General features: G+C 38.3%; 1 pseudogene; it reads left to right on the top strand.

Annotated features, from left to right (window-relative positions):
* Positions 1-519: 519 nt before the first annotated feature.
* Positions 520-21342, top strand: LOC114047241 (annotated as a pseudogene).
* Positions 21343-21599: the final 257 nt, after the last annotated feature.

Genomic DNA, 21599 nt, shown 5'->3' with positions numbered 1-21599 from the left:
TGAGGTAACAATGTTAGTAAGCCACTCATTAGCCAGGTATATTAGCAAGACTTCTTGGTTCAGAGACATTTTAGTTGTGCTCTTGGGTTTCTACTAGATCCACATGCTTGTTTGTATTGCTTGTACTTGCTGGTGTGAGCTGCAAGAGGCAACAATTAGGGGCAGAGTCAAGATGGCAGAGTGAAAGCAGTGACTTGCTTGAGCTCTCCCCCAAACCCCTCCAAATACCTATAAAAAATGACTGTAAACAAATTCTAGAGCAGTAGAACCCACAAAAAGACAGAGTGAAACAAATTTCCAGTCTAAGACGACCTGGATGGTTAGTTGGAAAGTTCTGTTGTGCCAGGATAGGAGAGAAGCACAGTTCAGCATGGGCACTGCAGGCAAAGACCAGGCCTCAGCGAACCTGGAACAGTCCTCAGGGGACTAAATCATGAGCAGCTGTGGTGGTTTCCAGACTTCTCAACCCACAAATGCCAAAGACAACTTAGAAGGACAATAGGATAGGTCTGTCAGACCATGGTAAGAGAGAAGCTCGGTCCCAGCCCCAGTCCCAGCTGCAGCCCCAGGGTAGTGGCTGCTTCAGGAGTTCTCAACCCACAGATGGAGGGGGGAATCAAGCAGTTGATCAGAGGGGGATTGTACAAATCTTTTAGCTGGCACTGAGGCAGGATTCTCTTGCTTTGCCGGTGCTTGGATCTGGGTCACAGTTCTTGGTGGAGGTCCTGGGGTGAGGAGGAGTGTTGGTGTGGTGGAGCCCGTGGTGGCAGTGGAGAGGGAATCCCCCTCACAGTTCCAAGGCAGAAAAGAGTGCTTTTAGTCTCTCATAGACCACAGCACAGGCCAGTAAAGGAGTAAAACCTCACCTTTAATCATACCACCTTGGAAGAACTGAAAATTTAGAGGTCCCTAGAAGTATCTCTTAAAACAGCTGCACAAAACCCCTGAAGCTTGGGACACTACATTCTCCACACTGGAAGCAGGCCCTTACTTTAACAAAGAGTTTAAATGTCAAATAACTGGCTGGGATCATGAGTAAACACCACAAAAAGAGTCAGACCACAGAATCTTACTTTGGTTACAAAGAAGATAAAAACACACAACCAGAAGAAGACAACAAAGTCAAAGCTCCTATATCCAAAGCCTCCAAGAAAGATATGAATCAGTCCCAGGCCATGGAAGAGCTCAAAAAGGATTCTGAGAAGCAAGTAAGAGAAGCAGAGGAAAAACTGGGAAGAGAAATGAGAGTGATGCAAGAAAATCATGAAAAACTAGTTAACAGTTTGCTAAAGGAGCCTCAAAAAAAAATACTGAAGAAAATAACACCTTAAAGAATAGCCTAACCCAAATGGCAAAAGAGATTCAAAAAGCCAATGAAGAGAAGAATGCTTTCAAAAGCAGAATTGGCCAAATGGAAAAGGAAGTCCAAAAACTTACTGAAAAAATACTTTCTTAAAAATTAGAATGGAGCAATTAGAAGCTAGTGACTTTATGAGAAATCAAGACACTGTAAAACAAATTCAAAAGAATGAAAAAATATAAGACAATGTGAAATATCTCATTGGAAAAACAACTGACCTGGAGAATAGATCCAGGAGAGATAATTTTAAAATTATTGGACTATCTGAAAGCCATGATCAAAAAAAGAGCCTAGACATCATATTTCAAAAAATTATCAAGGAAAACTATCCTGATATTCTAGAACCAGAGGGTAAAATAGAAATGGAAAGAATCTGCCAATCACCTCTTGAAAGAAATCCCCAAAGGAATATCCCTAGGAATATTATAACCAAATTCCAGAATTCCCAAGTCAAGGAGAAAATATTGTAAGCAGCCAGAAAGAAACAATTCAAGTATTGTGGAAACACAATCAAGATAACACAAGATTTAGCAACTTCTACATTAAGGGACCAGAAGGCTTGGAATATAATATTCCAGAGGTCAAAGGAGATAGGATTACAGCCAAGAATCACTTACCCAGAAAAACTGAGTATAATCCTTCAGGAGAAAAAATTGACATTCAATGAAATAGAGGACTTTCAAGCATTCTTGATGAAAAGACCTGCACTGAATAGAAAATCTGACTTTCAAATACAAGACTCAAGAGAAGCATGAAAAGGTAAACAGGAAAGAGAAATCATAAGGAACTTATTAAAGTTGAACTGTTTACATTCCTACATGGAAAGATGATATTTGTAACTTATGAGACCTTTGTCAGTATTAGGGTAGTTGGTGGGGAAAAAATATATGGACAGACAGATAGATAGATAGATACATGGCACAGGGTGAGTTGAAGATGAAGGGGTGATATCTAAAAAATCAAATTAAGGTGTGGGAGAGGATTATACTAGGAGAAGGAGAAAAGAAGAAGTAGAATGGGGTAAATTATCTCACATAAAACAGACAAGAAAAAGCTTTTACAGTGGAGGGAAGTGGGGGAAGGTGAGAGGGAATGAGTGAACCTTATTCTCATCAGATTTGGCTTAAGGAGGGAATAATATATACATTCAGTTGAGTATGGAAATCTATCCCCTACAGGAAAATATGGGGTAAGGGGAGAAGAGAGGGGGGGATGATAGAAGGGAGGAAAGATTGGGGGAGGGGTGATCAGAAGCAACACTTCTGAGGAGAGACAGGGTCAAAAGACAGAATAGAATAAATGGGGGGGTGGGATAGGATGAAAAGAAATATACTTAGTTTTTCACAACATGACTACTATGGAAGTGTTTTGCATGACTACACATCTACAACCTGTATCAAGTTGCTTGCCATCTCAATGAGGGTGGGTGTGGAGGGTGGAAGGGAGAGAATTTGGAACTCAAAGCATTAAAAACAAATGTTAAAAACTGTTTCTACATGCAACTGAGAAATAAGATATACAGGCAATAAGGTATAGAAATCTATCCTGCCCTACAGTAAAATAGAAGGGGAAGGGGATAAAACAAGGGAGGGAGGTGATAGAAGGGTTGGCAGATTAGGGAAGGCGTATTCAGAATGCATGCTGTCTTTGGGTGGGAGGAGGGGCAAGATAGGGAGAAAATTTGGAACTCAAAATCTTGTGGAAATGAATGTTGAAAGCTAAAAACTAATTAATTAATTAATAAAAAAGAAAGAAACAAGTTTTTAAAAAGAGGCAATAATTAGTTTTATTTCAACTTTGTATAAAGGATGCCTTATCCTCTGCTATTTGACACTATCAGATTCCTGTGGCAGAAGAAGATAAGGAAAAGACAGCTTTTGTCTACCTAATAGAATTCTACCAACTATAGCACATGTCCTCAAGAGATTTCTGGGGTCCTTGTCACTTTTTCAACTGTTGGTCAGTAGTATGATTTTATGCAGTGATAGGAAGTTCTTGGAGATGGTGGTGTATCTCACCAGATTTTGGAAATATTTCAGTCAAGTAGAAACATGGCTGAAAGTGTGAAATCAACTAGAAGCCACTGGTCTAAAGCCATTGTTTAAAAAAGGCTAAAGTGTCCAGAGCATCTATCAAGTACATAGGTTGCATAATGTCTCCATAAATAATAATGACCCCCATGTCTTTTGAGCATGAAAGTTTAGGATTCCATGGCTGCTACCAAAAATTCATGAAGAAATATGACGTAATTTCTAAGCCTAGCAATGATCTATCTCACTTTTCAGCATATGGACAAGGGTAGCTTGCTAGATGGCAGAGAACAGGACATAGAATCAGGAAGATCTAAATTCAAATCCTGCCTCAGACACTTAACTAGTTATATGACCCTGAGCAAGTCACTTAATTTCTCTCAGCTTCTGAATGGGGATAATAACAGCATCTACTCTACAGAGCTGTTATGAGGATCAAATGAGTTGATTTATTACATACGTGTATATATATGTACTCTGCAAAAACTTTAAAGCACCATATAAATGCTATTATTAATAATAATAATAACTGGAAACAAGAACAAAAAGAAACAATCAGACATCCACCCTCTGATACCCTTTGGAGATCACTGGGGCAAGTAACATGAGATCTCCAAAGACTTGGTCAGCTGCATTACATGGGCACCAGGGTTTGCTGATCCAAATAAATCCTTTGTGTTACCCACTAATGCCAACCAATAGCACTCAGTAATAATTTTATAAAAGGGTCTGACAGCTACCAGAGACCTCTTGCATTACCAGCAGAGGACTCACTGACAATGACTCTCACTATCCCAACACAAATTCGTGTCTTGAACTTCAAAGTGAACCGTCACTGATTCTTTTGAACACTGTGTATATTGAGCTTGATTTTAAGTTTGGATGGGCAGCAAGATATCTGTGTTTTTTGACAAGCACTATTTCATGCTATCAATTAGAGATGGGTAGTGGCCCCAGGCAACTACAAACTAAGCACATTATTAGTGGACAGGGAGAATTAATGTGAGTGTAGATGCAGCACTCTATCCTGCAATGCCCTGTGTATCCAAAACCATAGTGATAACAAGGGATGTGATATACAGGGAGACAAGCCACCAGCAAAATCTGACTAAAATATAATAAAAACTATGAAAGTGAGGCTGAGATCCTGAAATTCCCACCTGAGAGTTTGCCATGAGTGGGTGTAAATTTTGTACCAATTCTCCTTCCTCATTCATCCCAGGATGACTGGTGACAGGATCACCTGCATCATGAAGAACTATAAGAAAGGGATACAGGGCAAGAAATGGGAGAGTGGCCCTCAGGGACAAAAGATGTTGAGACCAGAGAAGAAGAAGAAGTCATAGATATGCAAGAGACCTATTATTAGGCCTATTGTTAATACTGTTATTCAATTGTGTCTTACTCTCCATGAATCCATTTTTGAGGTTTTCTTAGCAGAGTTACTGGAGTAGTTTGCCATTTCCTTCTCCAGCTCATTTTACAAATGAGGACACTGAGGCAAACAGGGTTAAGTGACTTACACAGTGTCACACAGCTAGTAAGCATCAGGCTGAATTTGAACTCATGAAGATGTTTTCCTGATTCCAAGTTCAGTGTTCTATCCATTGTGCCACCTAGCTTCCCCATTATTAATATTAGGTCTATTATTAATATTCTTAACTATATCAGTGTTACAATGGATAGATTGCCAGGCCTGGAGTCAGGAAGACCTGATTTCAAATCTGGCCTCAAACACTTACTAGCTGCGTGATCCTTGGCAAGTCACTTAACCCTATTTGCCTCAGTTTCTTCATCTATAAATTGAGTTAGAGCAGGACGCAGCCAACAACTCCAGTATCTTTGCCAACAAAACTCCAAATGGGGTAACCAAGAATCAGACATGACTGAAAGATTGAACAACAACAACAACAATTATATTAGATCCAACAAGAGGTACAAGAAACCAGTGGATGCTGGACCCAAAGCCTTCTGTTCTGTGGCCATGAAAATGCTATAAGATCATCTTGGACATTTGGGTCAAGAAAGAAATACCAGATGGTAACAGATGTGGGAAGTGTGAAACTTATTCTTGATTTCATAGTAGAGTGCTATTGATTAGGACTTCTTATTTGGGGAGTACAAGTAGTGGTGACCATTGGAGCATGTGGATAGACATTCTTACTGGAAAGAGATAGGAAGGGATTAAGCAACATGCTGGTGGTGACAGATCACTTCATAAAGTATGTGCAGGTATTCCTAAAAAAGTAATCAGAAAGCCATTGTGATTGCCAAGGGATGGTGGAAGAAGTTGAGTTGGCTGATGACCCTCTATAAAGTAAGAAAAGAATGTTCAATATGAGCATGTGCTGACTTAATAAGGAACATTCTAGTCAAAGGTTTGGGAATTGAGGTTGTGGTGGGGTTTAGTATAGATATGTGATTTTGTGAGTGTAGGGAACTTCCTGGCAATTAAATTCCATCTGCCAATGCAAATCAGCAAGAGTCTTAGAGAATTGGATAGAGTACAAAGGGGTTAAGTGGATTATCCAAAATCACCTGGCCAGTGTCAGAGATGCTGTTGTTTGTCCTTTGTTCTTAAAGAAAACCAATGACATCATGAGGGTGATATCTTGACTTGCAAGTGACTTGGATTTAAGTGAGGCAGAACTGTGCAAAGTCATCAGCTTCACTCTCTCCTCCAGAGTCCAGTGGCAAGACATAGGTTAGGACAATTGGCAATGGTTCTGGATGCAGTGGGAGACCTTGGCCTTTTTAAGCTAAAATCTTTCTCAGGTCTCAGTTTGTCAACACCCATTCAGTAATTAAAGGCTAGGTAAGAATTGAGGCAAAAGTTGACCCAATTTGCTTTCAGGAAAGAATCATTCTGGGAGGGGAAGACCCTCTGAGCTTCCAGGCCAGAACAAACAATTGCTTTTTACACTCACTCTGAGCCATCAAAACCCAAACAATAAGCAAGTGAGGCTTGGGCTGGGACCTATCTTTGACCAATCCGTGAGAGCCAGAGTGAGTTGGGTTAAAAGGCATAGTCAAATAGATCCATTTGAATCTCAATGGGCCTTATCAAAGTCTGGTTTTTTCAGAACTACATTTCAAGAAATCATAAATGAAACCTACATGAGACAAAAGAGTTAATTGTCCCAGTTTAAAAAAAAAAAGATAGAATAAATAAGTAGGGAAGAAAAAAAATTGAGCCCCAAACCCTGGGAGGAGGAGGAAGAGGAGGAGGAGAGAATAGTAGCATTGCCCAACTGGAAGTGGCTGGTTGAGTGTGTTGCGGGGTGGGGGGAGGGGGGGGCAGGAGGAGGGGAGGCGGGGAGAACACCTACTACTCACACATTTGGATACAGCATTAAGGGGTTAAGTGGATTATCCAGGGTCACCAGGCCAGTGTGTGTCAGAGATGGGAGTCTTCCCAAGTCAACACCAACTTTCTACCCACTCCCCCATGCTGACTCTCAAGAATTAACTTCTTCATTACCTAAAATAAGCTGCAGAAACTCCACAGAATGTTGATTCAGTGTTCATAAATGACTCCTTAGGAAGTGAGGAGGCAGGTTTTGCCATATTTCATCTTAGGTTCATTTACTTCTCTCTTTTTTTTTTCCCTTCCAGAAAAGGAATATGCTCTTGTTTTTCACGAGAACAGATCCCAAAATCTGAAATAGTTTTAGCAAGAAATGTATTAGGTCATTTGGCAGAGGAAAGCAAGCCAGAGAGGAGGTGTGGCTCCCTCTCCCCAGGCTCTGAAAGGTTTACATTATATAGGATTTAGACAAGAGTCACTGCACAAGAAAGGTACACAGTTAAGCAGTTTCGCCAAGAGAATGACTTCAAACCAAGGTAGATCAAGATAGGTATGAATAGCTATAAACATTCAATAAAATTTTGGCAAAGCCAAAACACAAGGGAACCCAAAAACAAGTTTGGGTGGACCCAAACTAGAAAACTTTGGGTGGATCTATGACCTAGGAGAAGCCAAAATGCCTTATAGACATCTCCAGCATTCCTAGAGAGTTACAGAGGTCAGGCAAAATTCTGGATTCGGACAACCTTTAATTACATAGGGCTGGATTTAAACAGCATAATAATTTCTCCTGAACAATGTTATAAATCATTTTTCCTACATTCTTCAAAAGCAAAAAGATTTTATTCCTGGTACTGATTGTACTAACTATATTGGTAATAATTAATGAATATTCTTACAGATAACAGAAACAATGATGCATCCAAGCATTTTTACCTCTGATTGATTTTTAAAAGCTATTTTATGGGCTTAAAGAAATTTATGGATACACACATTAATTTCAGGGGTGGGGGGAACTAAACCTGTGATTTTACTGGTACAAGAAACTCTTGCAAGGAAACTTCTTTTATCCTTCCTCAGAATTTACTAGCTGTGCAATTCTGGACAAGTCATTTAACATCCCCGTTTCTTATTTTCATCAGCTGTGAAATGAGGGCTTGGATTCCATGGCCTCCACGGTTCCTTCCAGTTCTAAATCTGTGATAATGCAGGTCTGTGCCTGCTCTTACAGTCTTAGTTGCCTGGGAAAATGAGACATTTAGTAATTTGCCCAGTGTGTCAGAAGTGGGAGTTAATTTGAGATCTTGCTGATGATTCTAAGGTTCTCTCTCTCTCTCTGTTTCTCTCTCTGTCTCTCTCTATGTCTCTATCCATCTGTCTTTCTATATCTATCTCTCTCTGACTCTCAAATAATGATAAAATGAGGAACTATCTCTTGCTTGGACCCCAGCCCCACCTTTGTCCCTAACCTAAACAAAATTCAAAGTAACATTTCATAACAGTATACATGACTTGAAAACTAAGTGGCAATTAAAAAAATTTTCCCCTTCTCCTTGCATCTACTTCTCCTTACTTTTTTTTTTTTTGGTAAACATATTTGTGTAGTTAGAAAACGCTACTATGTTGAGATAGACATCATCTCCTTTGAGAATCTGCCTCAAGGCTCTACTCAAAAGTTTTGCTTTCCACAAGTGCTGCATTTAGGTAGAGAATCTTTGCTTGTTGTTTTGAATCCCAAGTTCCAAACAATGCTGAATGCATTTATTTTGGGCTTGTGCCTCAAAAGATGGTGGGGAAATTATCTAGATTTAAAGCTGAAAAGAACTTTAGAGAATATCTAGTTCAGTCCCCTCATTTTGAGGTAGTGAGTTGACCCAGTGGATAGTGCACTGGACTGGGAGTCAGGAAAACCTGAGTTCAAATCCTGCATCAGACACTTACTAACTTTGTGATTCTGGCCAAATCACTTAACTTCTCTGTCTCTCAGTTTTTGAGAAAGTTGGATTAAATAACCTGCAAGCTCCCGTACAGCTGTAAATACATTATCCTATAATTTTGTAGGTGAAAGAACTGGAAGCCTAGAAAGAGAATAATTTGCCCAAAATCATATGCCTACTAAGTGACAGAGCCTGCACTTGACATCAGCTCCTCTGACTCCAAAGCCTGTGTTCCTTCCATTACACCACAATCACGGACAACCAAGAAACAAGACCAAGTCAAAGTCTTGTCAAATAAAAGTCTTGTTGAAGTCAAGATTTTTAAGGGACTTGGAAAAGGACCTTTTCTTTGGGTTTATATTTTTTGTTTTGTTTTGTTTAGGTCTGCATTTAGTTTAAGCTCAGCTGTGTGGTAGAGGGTATGACTATGATACTTGAAAATATATGACCATATACTAGCCACTTAATTCATGCTTATTGACTGACTGACTACAGTTATGGTGGTGCCAGTCTTTCATTTACCTCTCAATATAAGTGACAGCATCCCAAACCACATTTCTAAGAATACATTTAGCAAACCCCCACACCAAGATCTGCTCAAAGTTCTGACCTGAAATAGACACGTCACTGCCATGCCATGTCCAATGACAGATATGGGGCTTAGTTCCCTTGATATTATCTTGCAAGATCTTCCAGGGTCATTTGGCATCAACTTGCCAGAACTCTTTGCCTCCTTTGTCTTGGCCAGACACAGGTAACACTTACAATCCTGATGACTACTAAAATGGCCAATTCCCCATCATTTTAAATCAATTGGATGGTATTCTTGTATATATAATATGTGTGTATATGTATATATACATATATATATGCATATATATACATATATATCTTTCAGAGAGGTATCATCATTGATGTATGAATGGAAAAGGAGATGACCAGCCATGTTTTGAGAATGAGAGATAGTTTATCACTCAGCCTGTATTCCCCAATGACACCCACTCACCATGAGAAGTTCTAGAGAAAAGTCCCTGGCATACTGTGCAGGAAGATTTATGAGATTAGAAGACATGGACAAAAGTTGCCATGGATTAGAAGATATTTGGTGAACTGTGTACTGTATCTCTGGAGAGAGTTACATTCATAACATTATAGAATCACTGAAGCATAAAAGCATCCACAAAGTTAATCAAAAAGAAGAGAAGAGAAAACAAAATTACCAAAATGAAAAAATGATAAGGGGAAAATCTCAACAAATGGCAAGGAAATAAAGAAAATTGGCAAAGACTATTGCACAGAGCTGTGAGCAAACAGAACTGATAATGGAAAGGAAATGGATAGATACATACAAAAATATGAGATACACTAAGTAAATAAGTGATGACAGGAAAAAAAAATTGACTAAGCCATCACTGAATTGCCATATAAAAAAAGCAGGGCCAGATACATTCAAAAGTGAATGCTATCAAATATATACAAAACAAACACTTGCTGTAAAACATTTTTAAAAATTAAATCAACACTGGATACTTTTTCACAAGACAAATATGGTTCTTATCCACAAACTAGGGAAGGCTAAGTCAAAGAAAGAGAACAGATGAATACAGTTGATGCAAGAATATTAAATGAAATAGGGCACTTCATAAAGATTATGAGGTCACATGGCATGGTGGATAAACTGTTGGACTTAGGAGGATTTCAAATGTTGTGTCTGATACTTGTCAATCAATCAATCAGCAAGTGTTTATTAAGCCTCAGACACAGGTGATGGGGACACAAGTACAGAGAATGAAGCAATCTATTTGCAAGGAGTTTGCATTCTAAAGGGGGGAAATAGCAAGGGCATATAAAAATCTGTACAGCATAAATATAAAATTAATAAATGGAATATATACCAAGGAATTAAATGTAGGGTAATGTGGGAGGGAGGGCACTAGCAATTACAGGGATCAGTAAAAGCTTCCTACAGAGGAGGATGTCAGAGCTGCATCTTGAAAGCTATCTAATAAATATATGCAAATCACTGAACATCGATTTCCTTGTCTGTAAAATGAACGTTATAAGAATACCAATATTAGACACCTCACATGATTATTATGGAGCTCATATGAGATAATGCATGTAAAAGAGGAGAGAGGCAGGTAGGTGATGAAATGAATAGAGTACCAGTCCTGGTGTCAAGTAGACCTGAAATCAAATGATACCTTGGACACTTATTACCTGTGTGACCCTGGGCAAATTACATCACTTCTTTATGCCTCAATTTCCTCAACTGCGAAATGAGGGTAATAGCACCTACTTCCCAAGATTATTGTGAGGATCAAATGAGATTATATTTTTAATGTGCTTAGTACAGTGTCTGGCACATTGTACATGCTTAATAAATACTTGTTTCCTTCCTTCTTTAAGGGCTTTACCAATGTTAAAAGTGTTATATAAATACCATTTACTTTTTATTATTTGTCCTAGGAATTAAGATGTGTTTAGGAAAACAATTAATATGATAAAACACTAAAGGAATAATAACATGATTATGGTGATAGAGGGAGAAAAATACTATACTTATTTACATAAAAAATACTAAGAAGCATGGAAAAGAAAGGATTTTCTCTTTATACAATAAACAGTATTGACCTGAACACAAAAGACAGAATTATCAGTACTGGAGAAATATTAGACATTTTCTGACCAAAAGATAGACTAAGACAAGACTGCCTAGTCCCACCATTACATTTTAACATAGTCTGAGAAATGCTAGCAAGAGCAATGAGACAAGGAAAAGAAATTAAAGCAATAAACATTGGTGAAGAAAAAACTAAAATACGTATATTTATAGATGATTTGACAGTTTATTTAGAAACCCAGAAAAATCAACCAAAATTAATAAAGACAATGAATAGCTTCAGCAAAATAGCAGGATATAAGAAAAACTCAGAAATATTGTTAGCATTGCTGTACGTCACTAGCAAGAACCAGAAAAAAAATTATAGAGAGATGCTATTTAAAATTAAAACAACTACAAAATGCACTAAATATTGCACAAATAACCTGCCCAGACCCAAAGGACTTATATTAAGACAATTATAAAACTTTCTCGGGATGTAATTCAGTTCAGAAATTTAGGAAACTAAATTCAGCACATACTAAGTGCTTAGGTGTTCGGAATATAAAGACAAAAACAAAACAGTCCCTGCCCTCCAGAAACTTATATTCTACTGAGGAAATACAACATGTACACAACTCAAGGCAAAGTAAAGAAGCAGAGAATATTGGAAATCAATCAGGGTGATGGATATGTACTAGGGGCAGGCCTGAAGCCAGCTCCTAGATCAAACCAGTTTCAGATTTGATAATGGGACAAAATGAGATATTCCTAAATCTCTAAACAACTAACAAAAGGAGGTTTCCTGTGTCCTAATACAGTAAGGCTATGTAAAAGTATATAGTGGCATTAGCAGCACCCCTCATCTCTATGTGATCAATGTGGAAGGATATGATGACTTCTGTAACCAAGTGGGAGAAGTCCCAGTTCCCTGGGTGAACCTTCTTACAGTCTTAGGTGCCCTGGAAGGAGGTGGAAAAAGAATGAACATTTATATAGTGCCTACTATATGCCAGGGAGTATGCTAAGCATTACAAATTATAAATAAGCATATTTATATATGATCATATATAAGCAATTTTAAAGCATAACATTATAAATATCATTCCATTTGTTCCTTACAATAACCCCACGAGGTGAGTGCTGTTACTATTCTCATTTTATAGTTGGGGAAACTGAGGCAAACAGAGGTTAAGTGAATTGCCTAGGGTTTGGTAACTAATAAGTGTCGGAAGCCAAATTTGAACTCAGGTCTTCCTGACTCCAGGCCTATCACAGTCAGGGATCAAAGAAGCATCCTTGTTGCCTTTTAGGAAAAACTAATACCTGTTGTGGGGACACAGAAAAACCGGTCCTCTCATAATGTGAGGGAAAGCTTCATGGAGGAGACAGCACTTAAGCCGAGCCTCAAAGGAAGATAATGTTCAGAAGAGCAGAGATAAGGACAGAGTCCATTACAGGCATTTTAGAAACATCAGGGAGAGCACACATCTATTTACCAAAGCTCACCAAGCTGCTCTTAATTAATCTAGCCCAGCACATGTGGCTTCCAGCCTGCAGGTTCCCCACCCCAGGTCTGGCACATATCTCTCCAGCCCACCCCCGCATATAGTAGATACTTAGATAATTCAGTGAATTCATGATCATTACTCACACTACTAAGGGCACTAATACTAATTGCAACCCATTCAATCCCATTACCTGTGGGATTCTTGTCCTTTCATTCATCAGTCAATTAACAATAATTTCTTATTTCTTATAATCTTCCTATTGGAGGATTGGAGAAGGGAACAATGAAATTCTCCCTGGCCCCCCTTTATAGAGGGTTCAGACTTTTCCAATTAACTTCATTTACTATCAGCTACTTTGCTTAGTTTCCACTCCAGAAACATTATGCACCCCCATCCCCATTCCCCTCCCCCTATCTGATGGTGCCACCTTTCTCTCACTTTGTAGCTTCTTTTTGTGAATTGTCTTCCCGCATTAGATAACAAACTCCTTGGGGACAGGGACTGTCTTTCTTTTTCTTATTTGTAGCTACAGTGCTTAGCACAGTGCTTGGCACTTTTAATAAATGTGTGTTGGTTATTAAGCACTTAATTATGTGCCTGGCACTGTGATAAGTATCTGAAACATAAAGGTAGAAAAAACAGATCCTGCCCTTAAGGAGCCTACACATATATTAAAAAAAATTAGGCATACACATGATGCACACAGAGCAATTGGAAAAAACAAAAGCTCTAGCATCTGGGAGGTAGGGAGCTGGAAAAAGTCACCTACTGAAGGTGGGATTTGAGATGAATCACAAAGGAAGCCAGGGATCCTAAGAGGCAGAAATGCAATGGAGAGCATTCTAGGCATGAAGAATAGCCAGTGCAAGAGCCCAGAGATGGGAGATGGAGCACTGTCAGTTAGGAACAGCAAGTAGTCCAATGTAGCTAGATTGTAGAATAAGTGGAGAGGGAGTAAAGTATAAGAAAACTGGAAAGGTAGGTTGTGAAGAGTTTTAAACTCCAAAGGACTTTATATTTGATCACAGAGGTAATCCTCCATAGAGAATATATGCCAAGCACTAGAAGCCTTCTATCTTCTATGGTTGCCAAGGCACAACAATCCAGATGCCCATCTGTTATTCTTCATTCCACCCCTGACCCACCTCTTTTTTCCCAGACATACATATCCTGTAAATCTTTTATAAAAGATCTCGTATGCAAGTCATCATTGATAAGCCACACAGCCTGCTCACATTCACCACATATCTTTCCATTGCCCTTTTGGTCACCTGAGGTCATAATTCTTCTGAGACCATGGTGTTCCATGATTCCCACTCTTATAGTATCACCGAGAAAATTTACCATGGAAACACACTATAAGGTGGTTAAATACAATAGCATCATTTTCATCCTAGCTCCTAACTTCTATAAGAATAAATTAGTTTTCTATGTTTCCCAGATATCTAAATATCTACTTGGAGTCTTTCCTTTTCTCTTCAGAGCACTATTTCACAGTTAGCCACAATGTTATATTTTATATCATGGTAGATAATTCCTCTAGGATGCTTTGGATAAAACTGGGTCCTCTTCATACATTCAAAGTATTTGAAATTCCTGGAGAGAGGAGATGGCAAGACATTAGCATGATATGCATGAAGACCACTGGGTGACACATTGTGAAGCATGTTGAGTAGAAAGATGACTTTCTTTTCTGCATGCATGTAGATCAGGTCTTTGGGAATGAATTTGGGGTGGAGTCATTGAGTGACTCAATAACTCAGCTCCGCTCAAGGTGGATATCATTTGTTCATCATAAAATATCATTACTAACAATTAGAGTTAACCAAAAGTGGAATGAGCTGCCTCTGGGGGCAATGGGTGGTCATTGGTGATCTTCAAGCAGAGCCTAGACAACCACTTAGAGCCGTTATTAAATAAGGGATTCTTTCATAACTAGATAATGTCTAGGAAGTCAATTTCTGAGGTTCCTTCTAGCTTTTAGATTTTATTTTTAAATCTATGTATAATTTTTCATATCTATAAGGAAGTCAGCAATGTGAAAATAATTATAGGAATGGAGTCCAATGATCACCAGCTCCATTCTCCCCTTTGTATTGCGAAATTAAAATCGTGAATAATTTGGGAAGATTTGACCCTCTGCTACTGGGCTTCTTTGATAAGCTGATATTGCCATTTACTGCTGGGTTTGACTGAACTAGTGCCATCTTGAAAAGCTGTTTTTGGTTAATCGAAGTTATCTTCTACCTCAAAGATACTGTTTTCTGTTCTTTTGCAAGACTGTACATACCTGTAGGTGCTTTCAGTTCTTTTATAAGAGAAATATAAATAATTTCATTTATGAAAGGTTGCTTCTTTCTGTGGCATACATCCCCTTTGATGTGGGAAGTTTCTATTACCATGAAGCCATTTTTTGGTGAGATTCCCTTAAGATTCTGAAACTCACAAAGGAGTGCTTTCTAGGAATTCTTCGGGACAAGGGAAGTAACTATGAAAATGTGAGGCATGAAGAAACAAATATTTCCTACTCAACACACATAGTAAAATCTTATCCTTAGAATACTGTTGTTATTATAGATTAAAAAACTCTTCTGATATTTAGGTTGTCAAAATGGCTTGGCAAAAATTTATACTGACTGCTTAGAATTAATCTCTAATTCTTATGAAGGCTCTTAGAGGGTAGATAGAGTCCTTAAATTGCTAAATTGAAGAAAGTGTTTTATTCTAATAGCTGATGGAAATAGATCTTTCAAAAATTGATGACATTTTTATACACAGATAACATATTCATTAAAAGTTCATTCTAAGAAATACAAACAAAATTAGGTTGTATGTGCTTGTTTATTTCTCTCAATATGGGCAGACATGCATGAGAGTCACTTGGAAATGAGCAGCACTTCAGCTGCATAGATTATATACCCATAAAGCAAGAGAGTGCTCCCACCCCCATACCTTTCCTTCCCTTCCTCATGATGCCTGTATCAGCCAAAATTATAATTTCCACAGAACAAGACGGCACTTTTAGAATGTCATAAAATAAGAGTGTCAAAGTAATGTCTTAACAAGATCATGCCATAAAACTATAAGAGAAATATCATTAATCAAGATAGTGTCTGGTTCAAGGTGCCTGATCTTTATCAGTCATAAACTGGAGAATGCTCCCAGTCAGCTTGATTTTTGAGTTCACTCATAGAGTATGCAAAAGATTATGGTATGTTAACTCAGAGAGGGTCAAAATGTCTTTTTCTGATTTGACCAATCCAGGCCATTCCACACTTTTTCAGGTGATGGGGGGCTCAAGCTGGTTCCACAGGGGAGAAAATACTATTAATAAACCATGACTTCCCTAAAAATCAAACTCTGCCTTTTTGTGATCTTGAAATTTGTCATTTGAAATATGATGAATAAGAACAAATCCAAAGACTGAATAGTTATATTCATACTCCTGTTTAGATTGAAGGAACTAGTCATATTTAGCCTGAAGAAGAGAACATTTAAAGGGTATATGTAGCAGTCTTCATGTATGTGGAAGAGGCATTTGACTTGCTGTTCTGGACCCCAGAAAGCAGAGTCAAATTTAGACTCAATAAAGGAAATTTTACTAACTATTAGAGTTAACCAAAAATCGAATGAGTCACCTCTGGGGGCAATGGGTGGTCATTGGTGGTCTTCAAGCAGAGCCTAGACAACCACTTAGTGCCATTATTAAATAAGGGATTCTTTCATAACTAGATAATGTCCAGGAAGTCAATCCCTTCTAGCTTTTAGATTTTATTTTTAAATCTATGTATAATTTTTCATATCTATAAGGAAGTCAGCAATGTGAGAATAGCTATAGGAGTGGAGGTCAAAGATCACCAGCTCCGTTATCTCCTTTGTATTGCAAAATTAAAATCGTGAATAATTTGGGAAGATTTGACCCTCTGCTACTGGGCTTCTTTGATAAGCTGATATTGCCATTTGCTGCTGGATTTGACTGAACTAGTGCCATTTTGAAAAGCTGTTTTTGGTTAATCGAAGTTATCTTCTACCTCAAAGGTAGAGTTTTCTGTTCTTTTGCAAGACTGTACATACCTGGGGGCACTTTCAGTTCTTTTGTTAACCAGGCTTACAACTACACTCAACCAGCACAGTAGAGGCCCTCAGAAGTCCTTCTTTTTAACAGTCTTATCTCCTCATAGCAGTAACTCACCTAGGTCTACTTGATAGTTTGGTCTGTATGAGTAAATTCCTTTCAGATTCTATCAAGTCCCTGGCAGCTAACACAAGGGTCATACAAATTGCCCTGGAGTTTTACCTAGCCACAGTGGAATGCTGCTTTGTCTTTTTCTTCAGAAAGCTAGAGTCCTGATATCTAATGATAAAACTACTTATATAGTACTTTAGAGTTTCAGAATGCACTCATATACAGTAATTTTATCCTCACAACAACCCTGGGAAGGTGATAGAATAAATATTATTACATCCATTTTGTAGTTGTTGCTGTTCAGTCATTTCAGCTGTGTCTGACTCTTTGTGACCCCATTCGAGGTTTTCTTGGCAAAGATATTGGAGTAGTTTACCATTTCTTTCTCCAGCTCATTTTACAGATGAAGGAATTGAGGTAAATAGGGTTAAGTGACTTGCCCTGGGTCACACAACTACTAAGTGTTCAAGGCCAGATTTGAACTCACAAAGATGAGTCTTTCTGACTCCAAGCCAAGCACTCTATCCACCTTGCCACCTAGCTGCCTTTATATTTATAGCTTTATCTATACACACATATAGATATATATTTATAATAAATTTTACTGATATAAAGGACATGTACCATACAATTTACAAATAATAATAAAATATGTATAAACTTTATTGTAAACCATATAACTCACAGAATGCTTTTCTTGTTTTTTGCTGAACTCTTGTACCATGTTAACCCACTGTTGCAATTCAACCAAGATTTGATAAATGAAATTGCACCCTAATCTGCTAACTCTTTTCCCAAAAAATTCATTGTCATTAAATCTTACAAATTATATACATTAAACTGAAACCACTTTCAGTTTCAGCTCTACTGATGATAATAGTCCTAACTGTGTTTTTAGATTTTTGTATAGTTGCAAGGATAAAAACATTGCTGGATTCTACATTGTTATCTACCAAATGCTGAAAATTTCATATTTTAACATTTCACTTCAATAATATAATTTTTTACCAGCTATCCATAAGACCAAGTAGATGGCTCTAATAAATCAAAATAATATTAAATGTTTTCATTATTGCTTCTATCTGATAAAAGACATCAGTTCATGGTTGAATTATATTGTAATATTCCCAGGAAAAGGATTAAATTTATTCTCTTTATTAAAAGAATAATCTGGGGGCTGCTAGGTGGCGCAGTGGATAGAGCACCAGCCCTGGATTCAGGAGGACCTGAGTTCAAATGCAACCTCAGACACATAACACTTACTAGCTGTGTGACCCTGGGCAAGTCACTTTACCCCATTGCCTAGCCAAAAAGAAAAGAAAAAGAAAATTCCTTAAACTTATCCGACAATCAAATTTTCAACTTAAGATTCATATTTTCCAGAACAAATCTTTAAATTTTCCAAAGCTCTTATGGTCTGTTTGATTAATTTTTGTACTTTCTGAAAATTAGTTGATCTTGACTGTAGTGCAGTTAAAAAAAAAAAGAAAATTCTTCAGGAATATCAATCATTAAAGCAAGGTTTTGCAAGAAATTAATGTTAATTCATCTCTTTGACACACTAGAATAAGAAAAACATGAAAAATGCATATATAGTAATATGAATGTACATGCCATACAACAGTAGCAGTTTGTAAACTATATCCAACCCCTCTTAGTCCCAGTGCTTGACCAATTTTAAAAATTTCAGGTTCTTTAGCAACATTTTCTAGCTGAGTTTAGTTTTTATTAAATTAGTAAGAAATGGAATAAATTTCATCCAGAAATATTTTAAATGATTAACATTTTATTTCAGATATTGAATTGTCAAGTGATAATTTCAATCAATGATTTAATAGTGCCAAATGATGATTTTAGGAAAATGTTCCAATAATCTCATAGCTACTCCAGACTCCCTTCCCTTAAGACAAAATGCAATTAAGTGCATTTTTAATATTTATTATTAAAGCCACATTTAAGGTAGACAATAATGTATTGAAAATACACTCTGCTGTGGTAGACAGCAATTCTTTTAAAGCAACAAATGACATTACTGGTACAGAAGCTGATGGAGCCACTTACTGACTGTATTTAACTACAGACTCACAAAATGCCTGAAAATGTAACCAGCTCAAGCCAGTACTGATGGGGTGCTTGGGTGCTTGTACTGGGACCCCAATTCCATGACCATGTTTCTCCCTAGCCTCGGAAACACTATCCCTGGCAGTTTCTCCCCAGCCCAAGGACACTGTGCCTAGCAATTACTCATGAGTGGGCCCCAGCAAGACCCTTATCTCTCTCCCTGGTGCAGTTAGAAACAGCACCTGAAGGAATTATTAGTTTGAACTGGCTTTGCACTGGGTCAAAAAGATACTCTTGCCCACTGGACTATCTATACTACCACCCTACCTCATTATCTGCATCCTGGACTCCTCATTATCTGTATTCTAGACCTAAAACTATGTAGGATGTAGACTACTACAAGATGTAGATAATGAGATAATAAATATGTAAAGACAATTTTTAATGTTCATTTTTCAAAAATTTTGAGTCTAAATTTTCTCCCTCCCCTCCCTAAGATGGTAAGTAATTTGACATAGGCTTTATACGTGCAATCATTACACAATGGTTTTTTTTTAATTAAATTGTCATTCAGTCATTTCAATGATATCTGACCCTTCATGACCCCATTTGGGGTTTTCTTGGCAAAGATACTGACTGGAGTGGTTTGCCATTTCATTCTGCAGCTCATTTGACAGATCAGGAAACTGAAGCAAACAGGGCTAAATGACTTGCCCAGGCTCACGCAGCTAGTAAGTGTGTGAGGCCAGATTTGAACTCAGAGAGAGTAGTCTTGCTGACTTCAGGCTGGCACTCTAACCACTGCACCACCTAGATGCCCAAAAACCAACTACAGGTTAAGATTCTACCACACCCTAGCAGAAATAGTTGTGCATATGAACAGACTCTGGGTGTGTTATCCTGCAACCCATGGCCTATTATGTACAAAGATAAATAACAAGCTCTGGTCTCATCCTCTCGAGGAGCTCACCATCCAGCAAAAAGCAGAAGAGACTATAAATTTCAGGAGTCTGGTCTTAGCCAGCCTTCTACTTTTCGAAGCCCTGGGTAATAGCAATAGGAAATTGCTTAGAGCAGCTGAAAACAACCAGGCTGAGGAAAAGTCCTCTCTCTTAAAAGACCCATGCTGTTCCATTTTGTCCCAATATGTTGGAACTAGCTCAATCAATAGATGTCATTCATGGCTCTCTCAGTGGGAGGATAGTCCAGTCTGAGAGCTGCTAAACTGAACACAAGTGCTAGTTACACTCACTTTCTGGTATTATTTTTCACTCTGCTCTCTTCTCTCTAGGCCCCAACATTGGATGTTTTTACACAAACCATGTGGAAGGAATCCAAATCATGCATAAGCCAAAGTCTATTGGCATTATCAGCTTTCACGCTTAAAGATAAATGATAGTTATAATCCACAAGGGACAGCCACAAAAAAAAAATAAAATAAGCACTGAATAATTATAATGATTAAGTTAAGCCCCGAAGAAGAGATTAGAAAACATATTTTTTTGTAAAAGTAGGAGACAGTGGGTATGGAACATTACATATATGGCCAGACTGTCAATATGTTGGTTGTTGGTTTTGTTCTGACTCTTTGTGACCCCATTTGGGATTTTCCTGGCAAAGAGACTGAAGCAGTTTACCATTTCCTTTTCCAGCTCATTTTACAGATGAGGAAACTGAGGCACACAGGGTTAAGTGATTTGTCCAGGGTCATACAGCTAATAAGTGTCAGATGCCAGATTTGAACTCAGGAAGATGAGTCTTCCTCTCCACTATGCCACCTAACTGCCCTGTAATATGTTGCTTAATTGCTTCTTTTTTCTCTCTTTTGTGAGGTGGGCTTTCTTGTAGCATGTCCAAATAACTTAACATGGAGGCACCCTGCTTCCTTGGATTCCTCTACCACATTGGAGAGAGTAGCCTCCTTCAATTGACTTTGCTATTGTTGTGGTTTGTTTAGTCATTTCAAATTAGTTCCAACTCTCCATGATTCCATTTGGGGTTTTCTTGGCAAAGATATTGGAGTAGCTTGTCATTTCCTCTCCAGCTCATTTTACAGATGAGGAAACTGAGGCAAATAGGGTTAAGTGACTTGCCCAGGATCACACAGCTACTAAGCATCTGAATTTGAGGCTGAATTTGAACTCAAGTCCTCCTGACTCCAGGGCCAGCATTTCATCCACTGCACCACTTAGCTGCCCTTAATTGACCACATAATGGGAATAGGCCATGTCTTTAAAACCGCCAGACTAAGACAATTTCACTCTCTTTCTCCTGTATGCTCTTTTCTGTTGTATCCAGAGAGTGAGAATTATACACAGTTCACACCCGGCAAGGGCACCATGAACTAAACAGGAAAGGGAGCATACTTTCCCCCTTCTCTTTTTATCCCATGGCTCTGATTAATGGGCCTGGGGTCTCTGCTTATTCTGTTTCATCCATCCTTCCCAGTTTGGGTACTGGCAGTAATCCCTACTGCATCCAGAATCAAGCCATGGCAACCTTGCAGGCAGGATTCTAGGAGGGAGGTTGCAGCCTTCCGGCTCAGCCGAGAGGCCTGAGAAGCCAAGATTCCTGGGACCTGAGCCCAAGCAGGGAGCTGGATCTG

Source organism: Vombatus ursinus, unplaced genomic scaffold (assembly GCF_900497805.2).
Source record: "Vombatus ursinus unplaced genomic scaffold, bare-nosed wombat genome assembly UNPS02014786.1, whole genome shotgun sequence".
Classification (NCBI taxonomy): domain Eukaryota; kingdom Metazoa; phylum Chordata; class Mammalia; order Diprotodontia; family Vombatidae; genus Vombatus; species Vombatus ursinus.
This window is presented reverse-complemented; position numbering and strand designations above follow the sequence as displayed.